The sequence below is a fragment of the Danio rerio genome, chromosome 21 (genome assembly GCF_052040795.2).
Source record: "Danio rerio strain M-AB ecotype USA chromosome 21, GRCz13ab, whole genome shotgun sequence".
NCBI classification, from domain to species: Eukaryota; Metazoa; Chordata; class Actinopteri; order Cypriniformes; family Danionidae; genus Danio; species Danio rerio.
This window is the reverse complement of record NC_141041.1, coordinates 49,901,311-49,915,617: the sequence shown is the minus strand read 5'-3', so window position 1 is coordinate 49,915,617 and position 14,307 is coordinate 49,901,311. Positions and strand designations below refer to the sequence as shown.

At 40.9% G+C, this 14,307-nt stretch overlaps 1 protein-coding gene and 1 long non-coding RNA gene across 3 annotated transcripts in view; one reads left to right on the top strand and one right to left on the bottom strand.

Annotated features, from left to right (window-relative positions):
* Nucleotides 1-5,495: 5,495 nt before the first annotated feature.
* The window catches only part of gpr34l (G protein-coupled receptor 34 like), a 224,102-nt gene continuing 215,290 nt past the window's right edge, over nucleotides 5,496-14,307 (bottom strand). For both annotated transcript variants that reach the window (XM_087299595.1, XM_087299594.1), the window contains one exon: nucleotides 5,496-5,577. The gene's annotated coding sequence lies outside the window, so the exon portion shown is untranslated. The remainder of the gene's footprint in view (nucleotides 5,578-14,307) is intronic.
* Nucleotides 10,374-13,904, top strand: LOC147838988 (uncharacterized). The gene is made up of 3 exons (XR_015520819.1): nucleotides 10,374-11,312; nucleotides 11,511-11,975; nucleotides 12,676-13,904. It is a non-coding gene; the product is annotated as an uncharacterized LOC147838988 (long non-coding RNA).

Genomic DNA, 14,307 nt, shown 5'->3' with positions numbered 1-14,307 from the left:
ATAACTAGCCTCTCACAGACATCACTAGTTTCTCAAAAGTCATAACTAGTCTCTCACAGAACATTACTAGTTTCTCACAGACAACACTAGTCTCTCAACCCTCATAACTAGTCTCTCACAGAACATAACTAGTCTCTCATAGAACATAACTATTCTCTCACAGACATCACTAGTCTCAACCCTCAAAACTAGTCTCTCACAGAACATAACTAGTCTCTTAAAAGTATTCACTAGTCTCTCACATAACATAGCTTGTCTCTCACAGACATCACTAGTCTCTCAAAAGTCATAACTAGTTTCTCACAGAAATCACTAGTTTCTCTCATGACATAATTAGTCACTCACAGGTCCTAACTAGTCTTTCTAATGTCACCACTAGTCTTTCAGAAGTTATCACTAGTCTCTCACAGAATATTACTAGTCTCTTGCGATCATCACTACTATTTCACAGGACATAACTACTCTCACATGTCAAAACTAGTCTCTCAAAGGTCTTAACTAGTATCTCCCAGACATTACTAGTGTCTAACAGGTAACAACTAATCTCTCACTGGACATAATTAGTCTCTCAAAAGTCATCACTAGTCTCTCACACGTCATTATCAGTCTCTCACAGATCTTAACTAGTTTTTCAAAAGTCTTAACTAGTCTCTCACAGACATCACTAGACTCATTCCAAAACAATTCTCACAAAAGTCATAACTAATATCTCACAGGACATGCAAAGTCTCTTAACCCTTATTACTAGTCTCTCACATAACATAACTAGCCTCTCACAGATATCACTATTTTCTCAAAAGTCATAATTAGTTTTTCACAGACATCACTAGTCTCTCACATGACATAACTAGTCACTCACAGGTCCAAACTAGTCTCTCAAAAGTTACTAGTCTCTCAAATGTCATCACTAGTCTCTCACAGGTACTAACTAGTCTCTCACAGGTCCGAACTAGTCTTTCAAATGTCATCATTAGTCTCTCAGAAGTCATCACTAATCTCTCACAGAACATAACTAATCTCTCGCAATCATCACTAATCTTTCAGAGGACATAACTAGTCTCATATGTAAAAACTAGTCTCTCCAAAGTCTTAACTAATCTCTCCCAGACATCACTAGTCTCTAACAGGTCACAACTAATATCTCACTGGACATCATTAGTCTCGTAAAAGTCATCACTAGTCTCTCACAAGTCATCATTGTCTTTCACGGGTCATAACTAGTCTCTCACGGACATCACTAGTCTCACGTCAAAACAATCCTCACAAAAGTCATAACTAATATCTCACAGGACATGCAAAGTCTCTCAACCCTCACAACTAGTCTCTCACAAAACATAACTAGTCTCTCAAATGTCACAATTAGTCTCTCACAGGACATAGTCTCTCAAAAGTCATAATTCGCTTCTCACACACATCACTAATCTCTCACAGGTCATAACTAGTCTCTCAAAGTCTTAACCATTCTCTCACAGACATCACTAGTCACTCAAAAGTCATCACTAGTCTCTCACAGGACATAAATAGTCTTTCACAGGACATGATTTATCTCTAACCGTCATCACCTGTCCATAACAGTCATCACTAGTCTCTCACAGGACATAACTAGTCTCTCACAGACATTACCAATCTCACAGGTCATAAAAAATTATCTCAAAAGTCATAACTAGTCTCTCAAAAGTCATAACTAGTCTTTCATAGGAAATAACTAGTCTCTTACAAGACATAACTAGTCTATCAAAAGTCATAACTAGTCTCTAACAGGAAACAACTAGTCTCTCAAAAGTCACTAGTCTCTCACAGGACATAACTAGTCCCTCACAGACATTACCTGTCTCACAGGTCATACAAAATTCTCACAAAAGTCAGAACTAGTCTCTAAAAAGTCATAACTAGTCTCTCATAGGAAATAACTAGTCTCTCACTGGACATAACTAGTCGATCAAAAGTAATAACTAGTCTCTAACAGGAAACAACTAGTCTCTCAAAAGTCACTAGTCTCTCACAAGACATAACTAGTTTCTCACAGACATTACTAGTCTCTCACAGACATTACTAGTCTCTCAAAAGTCATCACTATTTTCTCACAGAACATTACTAGTCTCTAACAGTCATCAATGGTCTCTAACAGTCATCACTAGTCTCTCAAAGGCCAGAACTAGTCTCTAACAGACATCACCAGTCTTGCAGGTCATAACAATTCTCACAAAAGTCATAACTAGTCTCTCAAAAGTCACAACTAGTCTCTCACAGACATCACTAGTCACTCACATGACATAACTAGTTACTCGCAGGTCCTAACTAGTCTCTTAAAAGTCACTAGTCCCTCAAAGATCATCACTAGTCTCTCACAGGTCTTTCAAATGTCATCTTTGCTGAGCACTGTATACAACATATGCATTGAAAATAGGCAAGTGGTTGCAAACAATTTCTATGAGGTGATTTTAAACAAACAAATTAAACTTAATGCTCAGCTTAGTTTGTTTTAATTCAGCCCATATAAATAGTTTGCAAGCACTTACCTCAAAAATAATTGGTAAACCCAATGAATCATTTTGTTCAATGTGTTAAGCAGATCCCAGGCCTGTTCTCGGACCCCACTTCAGTCTTCAAATACTGCATTTAAGATTACAGAGAGCCAGTATTGTCCTCATCCAGGCTGGAGTCTGCCCCTAGAGTCCTCACAGATAAATATGATTTTAGGAGCATGTGCACTAGAGAAAGAGCGTAAAACTGGAGTGATGGATGCCTTGTCTGACGGAGGACGGATATTTGAGACCCCCTGGAGGAGATAAGTGGTACTGCAATGCATGTTTTCTCTTTTTTTTGTGACGTTTGTCTGTTGCTATACAGAAAACTGCTCACTGATGTGTCACTGATAAACCCATGAGGCACACTCGTGCCACTGGATACTTTACCTTATTTCAGCTCGAGCTGTTACACACAATAATATATAGCATGTGTGCAGCTGAAGTGCTTGTAGACTGTATATTTCATGCAATAAACAAAAAAATATATATCTGTAGTAGTTATTATTATTATTATTATTATTATTATTATTATTATTATTCATTACTACTGCTACTTCAACTACTACTATAGTAATAGTAGTAGTAGAAATAAATGATAAGAACAGCAACAACAGCACAATAATAATAATAATAATAATAATATTAATAATAATAATAATAATAAAGTTGTTCTGTTTTTAGCAAAAATATATTCTAAAAAGTATGAACCAGAGGATAAATAAGTAAAAGATAATAGATAAATAAATAAATAAATTCATTAATTAATAAATTAATTAATTAATAATGTATTTTAATTTTATCTTTCTTTTTAATTTCATAATGAATTGGATTTTTGAAGAGAATCTTCCAGTAGTGACAAATTGGCAAGAAACGTAATAAATAAATACACACAGACATAATATGCACAAAAGAATGTGTGTGTGTGTGTGTACAAAAAGCTTATATTGTATATTAATTACACATTTACAAAACAATTAAAAGGTACAACAGTCCGTATCGTACAGATAATCAGTTAGCTAGTTAATGAATAATAATAATAATAATAATAATAATAATAATAATAATAATAATAATAATAATCACAACAATAATAATAATAACAATAATAATAATAATAACAATAATAATAATCACAACAGTAATAAAAAAAATAGTCACCATGACCACGACAACAACAACAACGATAATAGTAAAAATAAAAAATAAATAATAATAATAATAATAATAATAATAATAATAATAATAATAATCACAACAACAACAACAACAAAATTAATAATAATAATATTAACAATAACAATAATAATAATAATAATTATAATAATAATAATAATCATAATAATCATAATAAACAGTAGTTTTAATAAAAAATAAATGAAAATAAACTCTAGATGTAAAATTATGAATAAAATGAAGGACATACCATATAATAGGTCACACTTTACAATATGTTTTAGCTAATGTTAATTTAATAATAATTAATAATTAATAATGTTAATAATCTATTTATTAATATAAACAGTAATTTCACTAAATCAATTAATAATAGTACAACATTTACCAACGCATTATTAAATCCAAACTCATTCTTGTTAACATTAGTTAATGTGCTGAGAGCTAATGTGAACTAACAATGAACTTTATTTCCAATAATAACGTTAAAAACAATACATAAACACTGTATTCAGTATATTGTTCATCCATTCATTTTCCTTCAGCTTAGTCCTTTTATTTTTCAGGGGTCACCACAGCGAAATAAACAGCCAACTGTTCCAGTATATGTTTAACACAGCGGATGCCCTTCCAGCTGCAACCCAGTGCTGGGAAACACCCATTCAGACCCACACTCAAACACCACAGGCAAATTGGTTCACCCAATTCCCCTATAGTGCATGTGTTTGGACTGTTGGGGAAACAGGAGCACCCGGAGGAAATCCACATTAACATGGGGAGAACATGCAAACTCCACACAGAAATGCCAGCTGACCCAGCCGGGACTCGAACCAGTGACCTTCTTGCTGTAAGGCCACAGTGCCAACCACTGAGCCACCTGTTTATGTTAGTAAATACATGAACTAATACAACCTTACTGTAAAGTGTTGAAATGTATTATCAAACAGTTTCCAGAGTAGCTGCATTCAACACACACACACACACACACACACACACACACACACACACACACACACACACACACACACACATACGCACGCACAGAAAATGCTGCAGTGGTGCAATCACATTGTAAATGTGTAATTCAATTCAACAGACCAGTAAAATCCCCTGTTATAAACACAGTAAATCGAGCCCTATCTTAAAAGAGAACAGATCTTCTACAAGCGCTATCTATTCAGCTAACCCTGCAGTAGTCAGCATTTACAGTAAATCCAAATCATAGATCAGTATTAAAGCAATAATAAAGCAATGTAACAACACAGAACTACCTAATAACACATCACAAACACAGCTAGAGTTGCTAGAAATACACTGCAAGAGTAGACCAAAGAAAAGACACGATGATGAACTGATCGCAGACTAGCGCTTCGACTCAAAACAGTACTGAAAACAGCAAAATAAAAATGAAATCAGCCTACATGATGTGAACTGCAGCTCCCGTTCACATCCCAGCAGGCTGTCATTCGTGTGGTGTCCAGCAGGTGGCAGTGCTCCGGCATCAAGAGCTCCAGGAGCACAGAGAATCAGAGAAACAGGGACAGAGAAAAACGATGCCTCTTTTAACAAGATGTCAAATAACTCTGTAGTGCAGGGGTGTCCAAAGTCGGTCCTGGAGGGCCGGTGTCCTGCTGATCTTAGCTCCGACTTGCTTCAACACACCTCCCTGGAAGTTTCTAGTATACCTAGTAAGAGCTTGATTAGCTTGTTCAGGTGTGTTTGATTAGGGTTGGAGCTAAACTCTCCAGGACAGCGACCCTCCAGGACCGAGTGTGGACACCCATGCTCTAGTGTGTGTGTGTGTGTGTGTGAAGTTTCAGCTGAAAATAACACTAATAATGTTTACACCTCTCTGAAACTGACTCAGGTTTTGATCCTAGTCAGGCCCAGATTGGCCAATCGGGAGGACCGGGAGAGTTCCCGGTGGGCCGGTCCATTTTTTTGGCTGCGAGGGCCGGTGTTTCTAGCTGCTTGCACTCTCAGCAGTCGCACTTTTTTTTTATTTATTTATTTATTTGACCATAGCCTCACTCTTTTTATTGATTATTTTGCCGCAGCTCCGCTCTTCTCATTTATTGTCTCGCAGCCCCATGAGCAAAATGCAGCCTGCAGGGTAATGATGATGTAATAATCATTCCGGCCACACCAGCGTAACTGCGCCATTGTGGTCCAGTGGTCAGCACGTTGCGTTATGATGTTGTCGATCCGTATTCGATCCTTACATAAGTAGTTTTTTAAAACTTTTTTTTATTGTTAAGACTTAAACAGTAAGGTTGTTGAACATTTTAAGTTCTAAAGCAGTTGTTTTCTTGAAAAAGACGTGATAAATTACCTTATTTTAATGTAGTCAGTCGTGAACTGAGTTGGGCCGTTCTAATGCTTGAAACTCAGGGCTGAAAAGGCAACCCGGACTCATTGTGGAAACGTAGCACCGCGGACGTTTCAGCGGACCGCGATTTACGTCCCGGTAGGTACGTATTCGAGCGGTTTTTTTGTTTTCAAGGATCCGCCCGCGCCGTTCTCGCGCGAAAAGCCGCCGGATCGGGAAAAAAAAAAAGGCAAAAGCTCTCGTCTTCGATTTCGACCGCGTTTTCGGATCCCGCCGCGTTCTCGCCCTTATTTTTCGGATTCTGTTTTTCGTCTTCGTCTTTCGCCCGGCAGCGTTCGCTCAAAAAAAACCAAACGCGGCCTTTACGTACCTCCGGCCACGTAAATCGCGGTCCGCAGGGCTACGTTTCCAGAATGAGCTTGGGTTGTGAAAAGGAGTCCCACCTGATCCTAGTTGTGGCGTTTTGGTGACTGTCACTTTAAATTCAAACGAGACTGTGCTCTTTTCAAAACAGGGCGGGGCTACAAATGCCTATAATTCAGCATAGTGGCAGACTGAAGCACAAGACTAATGTCTCATGCAGATGAGGGAGGGGTAGTGACTAGTGGGCGGGGCTTGCCCCCTCTGATGACACCCTCTGAAGAGTTTCCGCTTGACTGATTTTATTAAGTGTGATGATAAAAAATTAAATATATAAATTGTTCCATTAATAGCTGTATATATTCACACACTGCTGGCACACAATTGTGTTTAAAGCCCTCATAAAAGTGATTATTGCATAATAGGTGCCCTTTAAGTAATAAGTGCGGTAAGCAGTCGCTTAGGGCTCCTGGGAAACTGAACGCCCCCAGTAAATATCTACAATTTTCTATTAAATATATATAAGTAGTTGGTAGTGCTGTCGCCTCACAGCAAGAAGGTCGCAGGGTCGCTGGTTCGAACCTCGGCTCAGTTGGCGTTTCTGTGTGGAGTTTGCATGCTCTCCCTGCCTTTGTGTGGGTTTCCTCCGGGTGCTCCGGTTTCCCCCACAGTCCAAACACATGCAGTACAGGTGAATTGAGTAGGCTAAATTGTCCGTAGTGTATGAGTGTGTGTGTGAATGTTTGTGTGGATGTTTCCCAGAGATGTGTAAAAACTTGCTGGATAAGTTGGTGGTTCATTACACTGTGGTGACCCCGGATTAATAAAGGGACTAAGCAGACAAGAAAATGAATGAATGAACATTGTTTTCTATGGGGCAACCAGGGCTTAATTTGTGATGGAACACACCGGATCCGGATCTGGCACCTCTGTAATCTGATCAGTTTACTGATCCCTCTTCTCAACCGCCCTCCTCCCCTGTCCGCTGTTTACTTTTACTTTCTTCCACGACTCTCCAACTCTTCACTTTCGTCTGCGACACCGCCTGCCCTGCACACTATCGTTCACGACATCCTGCCGCCATCCACCCCCCCACTGTCGTTCGCGGCACCTGTCTATCCACAGTTAACATGCCAGATCCGTAACCCCGATCTGTTCCAGGATCATACCTGGCAAAATTTGTATCTGGAAATGTGGACCGGTTGAGAGAGGGTTGAGGGGGTATGTGCGCGCTAACTCTTTAATGGGGTTGGTGTGTGGGGGGTGGGTGGGTGGAGGTCATTGGGGCACGAACTAAAGAGTGGGCGGGAGGCGGGGGTGTAAGGCACGGGTTGATGTGCAGTGCGAACTAAAGACTAACTAAGGAGCGGGGTTCCCAGGAATAACAGGAGTGTTGGCAGGTGTGTCCGGGATCTCGCAATTCACAAATTAGGCACTGGTCACTACGCAATGGCGCAGTAAGTAGCTCGGTCACCTCACAGCAAGAAGGCGCTGGTTCGAACCAGCGCTGGGCCAGTTGCCGTTTCTGTGTGGAGTTTGCATGTTCTCCCATGTTGGTGTGGGTTTCCTCCGGGTGCTCAGGTTTCCCCCACTAGTCCAAAGACATGCGCTATGGGGGAATTGGGTAAGCTAAAATTGTCTGCGGTGGCTGGACAAGTGCAGCTGGAAGGGCATCCACTGTGTAAAACATATGCTGGATAAGTTGGTGGTTCATTCCGCTGTGGCAATCCCAGATTACTAAAGGGACTAAGCCAAAAAGAAAATGAATAAATTGTTTGATTAGGTTCAGAAGTTTGATTTTATATGTTAATGATAAGGTTATTATCTAGTAAATTAAATAGCTTTATTTCATAAATGTCACTTTAGACAACTCTTCCTTCATTCGGTCACTTATTTAATTATTTATTTATTCATTAATTCATATAATCATTTATGCATTAATGTATTGATTTATTCATTCATTCGTTTATCTATTTATTTGTCCATTTATTCATCTATTTATTGATTGATTTATTGTCTGTCTGTCAGTCAAAAACTGCTTTCTATCATTCATTCATTCATTCATTCATTCATTCATCCATTCATTTTCTTTTCGGCTTAGTCCCTCTACCAATCTGGGGTCGCCACAGCGGAATGAACCACCTGTTTTCCTTCAATAAAATCAAAGTTTGCATCTAAAAATGGTAAATATGCATTTAATAAAATCTATTTTAAAGTATACCACACCATGCACTAACTGCATTATTATCCCATGCACAGAGCGCAGGCGAGCGGTGCCTCTGCTCCAGCTGTTGCTCAGGTGTGGAGTTCCCGGTTTCTGCATTTTTTCGACATTCCCTGTGAGACCCAGAGGTCCAGATGGGGTTGCATTTTCTTTTTTTTCCCCTCATCCTGACAGTCAGGCCAGCTGCCACGCTACCCTTCCCACAGGACCGTCCCAACATCAGGAGCCCCGCTGTCCTTAAAAGACACAGCAGGTCACATTTCAGAGGGAAACGAGATGATAATTACATACCGCTGAAAGCAAATTGATTTCCCCTCCACTGATTTTTTTTTTTCCCCAAATATTTCGCAAATGATGTTGAACAGATTCAGGAATTTTTCACAGTATGTCTGATAATATTTTTTCTTCTGGAGAAAGTCTTATTTGTTTTATTTTGGCTAGAGTAAAAGTAGTTATTAATTTTCTAAACTCTATTTTAAGGACAAAATTATTACCTCTTTTAAGCTATTTTTTTTTTCTCGATAGTCTACAGAACAAACCATCGTTATACAATATCTTGCCTAATTACGCTAACCTGCCTAGTTACCCTAATTAACCTAGTTAACCCTTTAAATGTCACTTTAAGCTGTATAGAAGTGTCTTGAAAAAATATCTAGTCTAATATTATTTACTGTCATCAAGTCAAAGATAAAATAAATCAGTTATAAGGCCGTCTTATTTGTTTTATTTTGGCTCGAATAAAAGCAGTTAAAAAACATTTTAAGGTCAATATTATTAGCCCCCATAAGCAATATTTGCATTGGATAATCTCCAGAACAAACCACTGTCATACGATGACTTGCCTAATTATCCTAACTTTATCCTAGTTAAGCCTTTAAATGTCTCTTTAAGCTGAATGCTAGTATCTTGAAAAATATCAAGTCAAATATTTTATATATTGGAGATCTGTGTACAGTATGTCTGTGGTCCTATTTTTATATTCTGTGGTTTATGGATAAAATATATGAATTTTAATAGCCTAATAAAATGTATTTGACGTTTCGAAATCACCAAGCCAACCCCTGTCCTGTGATCCAGACCCACACTTTGGGACCCATTGTAATAGAATATTAGTATCTTGAAAAATATCTAGTCAAATATTATGTAAGCTACTGTCATCATGACAAAGATAAAAGAAATGAGTCATTAGAAATGAGTTATTAAATATATTACGTTCAGAAATGTGTTGGAAAAAAAAAAGCTTAAACAAAAATATACAGGGGGGCGAATAATTCTGACTTCAACTGTACATCTCTGATCTGTAAACTCTAAAGAGGTGAACAGATCTCATATACTATCTCCGGGCGAGGGTTTTGTATGTATCAGTGATTGGCCCACAGCTCTGCATCTTTAACCCGGGATCTCCAGCGCTCGGCCTCTCCTGTCAATCACAGCTCCGCGCCGCCATTTTAAAAGTGGGCCCATCCTCTCCGCAGCACATCCGCGCTCCAGCAGCAGGCAGACGGCTGACATCTTTTTCATCAGCGCCTGTTTTTTCCTCTCCTTCCCTCTTAAATAGGCCTTTGTTCTCCGGTCCTGCGCCTATTTTTATCCCACCGTTTCCACGCGAAGAGTCATGCCGATGACGACGCTTGGGAGATTTGCTCCTGGTCGCCATGGCAACACTTTCAAAAAGCTGAAGTCAAACAGGCTCATGCTTGCCGTCTCCCACTAACATGCCTTATTTCCATCACCTTTCACATTTCCGTCACAATGCCACAACGCTGTGCTATTCTCTCTCCTCTTTTTATGATTTATTCAGGATATAAGCACCAGGGATGAATCCTCCAGACCCCCACACACACCACCACCACCCTTCCCCCCTGAGATGGAAAATGTTGTTTTCATTGGCTTCATCCACTTCTTTGTACGCTGGATGGAGCTGTATTTACCTCTCTCGACCACCGGCTGTGCTGTTGCAGAGCGAATTACCTCCAGCGCACACAAGACATGTTTTGACTGGTCCATTGGATGCACTGGAGCTTTCTGCCTCTGTAAGGCCTCTGGTTGTTGTCTACATATGCATAGATCAAGAAGTCTGATTTAAACACAGCAGTCATCTTGTGTATATTCCCATCATCAGAAATAGAATGAGCTTTAGCAGTAGCAACAGTAGCAACAGTAGCAGTGTTGTAGTAATGATGCCATAGATATATACACCACATATCACATAGGGACCCTAAATATGCGTCAATAGCGCCGCCATATTTGTACAGTGCTCCCGGCACAAATGTCATTCAACCGCACTAGTCAAAACAGTGTTACTACGTGAAGATGCTGGACCTTAGCGCTGTCTACGGGTGTTAGTAACGATCAAACAAGGTAAACAAAGCACAAAGGCAGAACATTTCATAGGTAATATTTAGTTGTTTACGTTTTTGTATGTTACGAACTTTTGTGCTCAATAAGTAACGTTACTAATGATAATACCGCCTCTTACTGCATTGACCATAAGGCAAATTAGCATCAACTAAAATACCAAGCTTATGCTAGTTTGGTTCAATTAAATCACCAAATAATGCAAAATAAATATGACAACAAGACGCTTCGGTGCCAGAAACTAGTATTATTGTCAGCTAAGTAGGGATGTAACGGTATTGTAAATACCGTCATACCGCAATATTAATTTTTTTCGATATTACCGTAGTCGCATGACTCGGTAAAACTATAGGTCTTCTGAGAAAATTTGCTCAGGCGAATGAAGCGAACGGGAGGTAGCGGCAACTACAATTCCCATCAGCCCATGCTTGACCATCATCCCTTGCGGTTTGTTGTCACTATAGATCCAGTAATGCGGAAATGGAGTGTGCTGCTAGAAGCGGGGATGAAAAAGAAAAAGAGCTGGAAAACTCTAAAGCGGGTGTTGTTGCCGCGCGCGTACTGAATAGCGGTGTTGTCGCGCGAGTTCTTATCAGCTGTGTTGTCGCGCGCATACTGAATAGCGGTGTTGTCGCGCGAGTTCTTATCAGCTGTGTTGTCGCGTGCGTACTGAATAGCGGTGTTGTCGCGCGAGTTCTTATCAGCTGTGTTGTCGTGCGCGTACAGAATTGCGGTGTTGTCGCGCGAGTTCTTATCAGCTGTGTTGTCGCGTGCGTACTGAATAGCGGTGTTGTCGCGCGAGTTCTTATCAGCTGTGTTGTCGTGCGCGTACTGAATTGCGGTGTTGTCACGCGAGTTCTTATCAGCTGTGTTGTCGCGTGCATACTGAATAGCGGTGTTGTCGCGCGAGTTCTTATCAGCTGTGTTGTCGCGTGTGTACTGAATAGCGGTGTTGTCGCGCGAGTTCTTATCAGCTGTGTTGTCGTGCGCGTACAGAATTACGGTGTTGTCGCGCGAGTTCTTATCAGCTGTGTTGTCGCGCACGTACTGAATAGCGGTGTTGTCGCGCGAGTTCTTATCAGCTGTGTTGTCGTGCGCGTACTGAATTGCGGTGTTGTCGCGCGAGTTCTTATCAGCTGTGTTGTCGCGTGCGTACTGAATAGCGGTGTTGTCGCGCGAGTTCTTATCAGCTGTGTTGTCGCGTGTGTACTGAATAGCGGTGTTGTCGCGCGAGTTCTTATCAGCTGTGTTGTCGCGTGTGTACTGAATAGCGGTGTTGTCGCGCGAGTTCTTATCAGCTGTGTTGTCGTGCGCGTACTGAATTGCGGTGTTGTCGCGCGAGTTCTTATCAGCTGTGTTGTCGCGTGCGTACTGAATAGCGGTGTTGTCGTGCGAGTTCTTATCAGCTGTGTTGTCGCGTGTGTACTGAATAGCGGTGTTGTCGCGCGAGTTCTTATCAGCTGTGTTGTCGCGTGTGTACTGAATAGCGGTGTTGTCGCGCGAGTTCTTATCAGCTGTGTTGTCGCGTGTGTACTGAATAGCGGTGTTGTCGCGCGAGTTCTTATCAGCTGTGTTGTCGCGTGTGTACTGAATAGCGGTGTTGTCGCGCGAGTTCTTATCAGCTGTGTTGTCGTGTGCGTACTGAATAGCGGTGTTGTCGCGCGAGTTCTTATCAGCTGTGTTGTCGCGCGCTTACTGAATAGCGGTGTTGTCGCGCGAGTTCTTATCAGCTGTGTTGTCGCGCGCTTACTGAATAGCGGTGTTGTCGCGCGAGTTCTTATCAGCTGTGTTGTCGCGCGCTTACTGAATAGCGGTGTTGTCGCCCGAGTTCTTATCAGCTGTGTTGTCGTGCGCGTACTGAATAGCGGTGTTGTCGCGCGAGTTCTTATCAGCTGTGTTGTCGCGTGTGTACTGAATAGCGGTGTTGTCGCGCGAGTTCTTATCAGCTGTGTTGTCGCGTGTGTACTGAATAGCGGTGTTGTCGCGCGAGTTCTTATCAGCTGTGTTGTCGTGCGCGTACTGAATAACGGTGTTGTCGCGCGAGTTCTTATCAGCTGTGTTGTCGCGCGCGTACTGAATAGCGGTGTTGTCGCGCAAGTTCTTTTCAGCTGTGTTGTCGCGCGCGTACTGAATAGCAGTGTTGTCGCGCGAGTTCTTATCAGCTGTGTTGTCGTGCGCGTACTGAATTGCGGTGTTGTCGCGCGAGTTCTTATCAGCTGTGTTGTCGCGCACGTACTGAATAGCGGTGTTGTCAGCACACTGTTCAGATTGATGCAGACATGAGATCTCTATCTCACTCATGGTTTGTCCTCTCAAGTGGGGGAAAGACAATGCACAACGTTACCCACTGCTGTCAACCTGGACCAAGTCATATCTCTGTCCCAGAAACCTCAGTCCCAAATGAGAGGGTTTTTTTCTGTTGTAGGGGACATTGTAAATACCCAGAGATACCAGCTTTTACCAGATTATATTTATATGATAATTTTCCTTTAAACCCATCTCTATCTAAGTGAGTGAGTGATTAAATGTTGAATGTGATTAGTTTTCACAATACTAAATTGAAACTTTATTTTTTACATGGTTTAATAATTTTTTGTTATTAAAATTGAAGTTTCTGTTTCAAAGCTTACAGATAGATGACTAATTTGTATGTCATTGACACTTTTGGCACTTTTTTGGAGTATTTTTATAAGTTTTGTTTTTTCCTGTAAATGATTCAATAAATACCGTACCGTGACATTCATACCGAGGTATTACCGAACCGTGAAATTCTGATACCGTTACATCCCTACAGCTAAGTGAACGAGTCGTTCATAATAGGGATTCATTCACAAACACTCCCTCCCTCCGTTAGAATGAGAAGTGAAAGCAGGAGAGGGGGTGTGTTTCAGGACACGGATTCGATCAAATTTAACCAACACAGGCTCATTCGAAAAAAAAAACAAAAAAAAACGCAGTCCACAGTCCGTGCGAACGTTTCTGGAGATTATGTAGCCAGAGGAACATTCGGCTGCATTTCATTTATTTAAACGAACACTACAGGACGGTATGATGCCATTCCTTTTCGAGCTTATCGGCTGACCGCTTACCTCCGTGTGGAGGGCTTTCCCGCCACAACCAGTTTGTCCAGTTAGCTCGTCGTGTACGTCGGCGGCCTTGAGACGCAGAGAGGAGTTGACCATGATGATGACTGGGTTCGAGTTCAGGGAACAGCGTTTCCAGAAATCAAGTAAGACAAAAACAGAATCCAAAAAACAAAATGAATGAGTGAGTAACAGGGTAAGAATGTGGTAAAATCTGCAAATTTGGTAAAAATCACACTAGGGCTTTTCTTT